Source organism: Panthera uncia, chromosome B4, assembly GCF_023721935.1.
Source record: "Panthera uncia isolate 11264 chromosome B4, Puncia_PCG_1.0, whole genome shotgun sequence".
Lineage (NCBI taxonomy): Eukaryota > Metazoa > Chordata > Mammalia > Carnivora > Felidae > Panthera > Panthera uncia.
Window position 1 is genome coordinate 116,468,359 of NC_064809.1, and position 2,975 is coordinate 116,471,333.

A 2,975-nucleotide genomic window follows, 5' to 3' on the forward strand; every position below is an offset into this window, starting at 1 on the left:
TTTCATTCTCAGCTTTGGGACTTCAGATGAAATTTCAAGACACCATGAAAAGTCCCATTCAATATCCTGCTGCACATAAACACACCACGACGCCTTCCCTATAAACCCTCAGTCCTTTTTCGGGGCTATCTGCAGCATGCACAGTTGGAAACAGAGAAGCTGTGATTTTTGGCAGAGTCCTGCGTCTGGGCTGCTGAGATAAAACTTTTATAAAGATTCAAACCACAGACTTTTGCAATAGTTACACAATCACTTCCGGCCCACCCTCATGCTAAATGCATTCCAGAAAACTGAACATTCCTTAGGCGGCTATTATACAACTGTAGTAGAAAGGGTTGTAATTTGATATGTAGGACTATCCTTTGGGGGCTGAAAATGTATCAGATGAGAAGGAAAGATGTAATTAGGACAAGATGGCTTCTCTACCATTCTGTAGAGAAGGGATTAAATCATTCTAAATCATTCCAAGGACATTTTATGGAAACCATAGGGAAGCCAGTTGGGGCCCAATAATATTCATTCATTCGCTAATTCATTCCCTTGTTCATTCGCTGAGTTTCTGCTATGCTCCAGGCTCTGAGTTGGGGTTGATTTTGTCACAATGCATAAGATTTGGTCCTCGCCCTCAAGAAGCTAAAAAAAAAAAAAAAATTCTCCATGTTTGAGCAAGCTGCCAAAAGAAGTAGGGAGATTCCCAATGGATCACTCACATGCATATCTTTTTTTTTTAATGTTTATTTTTGAGAGAAAGAATGAGACAGAGCATGAGCAGGGGAGGGCCACAGAGAGGGAAACACAGAATTGGAAGCAGGCTCCAGGCTCTGAGCCTGACATGGGACTTGAACCCATGAACCGTGAGAAAGTGACCTGAGCCGAAGTCAGATGCCTAACCAACTGAGCCACCCAGGCGCCCCTCAAATGCATATCTTGGATGACACTGAAGAGGGGTGATTCAAGATTGAGGAGGGGAAGGAAAGAAACAGTGGAACAGCTGAGCCTTCCAGTCCCTTCAACCCTTCCAAACCCGAAGCTCTATCTATGCGTGGTAAGGCACAGAACAGACATGATGTCCTGCTGGCAATTTGCATAAAATAGAATGAGTGAGGAAACTGACTTGGTTGCAGAAATTAATTTCAGACACATAATAGGACCAAAAGTGTACAGAGTCCAATGTGAAAGATGTGTTCCTCAAAACACAGAGGACAATCAGTATTAGGATTTCCATCAAGGAGATTTAGTCTGGCAGAGGAATTCAGGCAGGTAGAGAGTAATGGAAATATTTAGAAATGGTCTATATGTACTTTCACTGAAATGCAGAACCAAGGAACAAAGATTTATGATTGTTATTGTCCAACAAGGTTAAATGGGACTTTTCCTGCCTCTACACTGTGACTAGGGCAAGCGTGCTTAAATAAAATGCTGACTACACCAAGACATCCACCTCCAGCCTATGCTTAGGAAAGAGTACCAGCAAAGTTGTCAGTCCAGTGGTTTTAGAAAAGTATACCATTGTCTTCCCAAACTATGTGGGAGAAGCTTTAAGAAATGCAGTGGGAGAGAATGAAGGTAGAGATTCCCTGCTAAGGGAAGGACACAGTCTCACCTCCTACTTACCCAATGTTTACCAAGAGGCAGACTCAGGGAGAAAATCTGGGGGAGAGTATATTAGTTTTCTATTGTTACCATAACAAATTACTCAAAATTAGTGGCTTACAACACAAACTTATTATCTTATAGTCTATAGGGCAGAAGTCTATTAGGAGTCTCAGTGACTAAAACAAAGTTAGCAGCAAGCTCATATTTTGGAGGATCTAGGGAATAATCCATTTCCTGCTCACTTAGGCTACTGGCAAAATTTAGTTCCCTGTAGTTGTAGAATTTGGGTCTTCATTTTCTTGCTGGCTATACCTGAGAGTCATTCCCAGCTTCCAGAAGTCACCACATTCCTTGGCTTATGGCTCTTTTCCTCCATCTTCAAGCTAGCAATGATGAAAAGTGTCCTTCTCGTGTCACAAGTCTCTGCCCTTCTTCTGTAGTCACATCTCTCTCCCTGACTACAGCTGGGATAGGTTCTCCACTTACAAGGACTCATGTAGTTGGGTGATTAGATTGGGCCTACCTGGATTACACGGGATAATCCCCCCATCTCAAGGTCCATGACCTCAATCACATCTGCGAAGTCCTTTTTGCCATGTAAAGTAACACATTCCACTGGAAGCCCTAGTCAGAGCAATCAGACAACAAAAAGAAATAAAAAGCTTCTAAATTGGCAAGGAAGAAGTAAAACTTTCACTGTTTGCAAATGAAATGATACTATACATAGAATACCCTGAAGACTCCACCAAAATAACACTAAAACTAATAAATGAATTTAGTAAGGTCACAGGATACAAAATCAATATGTAGAAATCCATTGCATTTGTATACACTAAAAACAAAGTAGCTGAAAGAGAAATTAAGAAAACAATCCCATTTACAATTACACCAAAAATAAGAAAATACCTAGGAATAGACTTAACCAAGGAAGTAAAAGACCTGTACTCTGAAAACTATAAACATTGATGAAAGAAGTTGAGCAACACAAACAAATAAAAAGATATTCTATGCTCATGGATGGGAGAACAAATATTGTTAAACTGTCCATCCTACCCAAAGCAATCTACAGATTTAATGCAATCCCTATCAAAATACCAATGGCATTTTTCACAGAACTAGAACAATCCTAAAATTTGTATGAAACCACAAAAGACCCCAAATAGCCAAAGCAGTTTTGAAAAAGAAGGACAAAACTGGAGGTATCACAATCCCAGATTTCAAGACATACTACAAAGCTGTAGAAATCAAAACAATATGGTACTGGCACAAAAAGTTGACACACAGACCAGCAGAACAGATTACAGAGCCCAGAAGAAAAACCATAATTATATGGTCAATTAATCTTCAACAAATGAGGCAAGAATATGCAATAGGAAAAA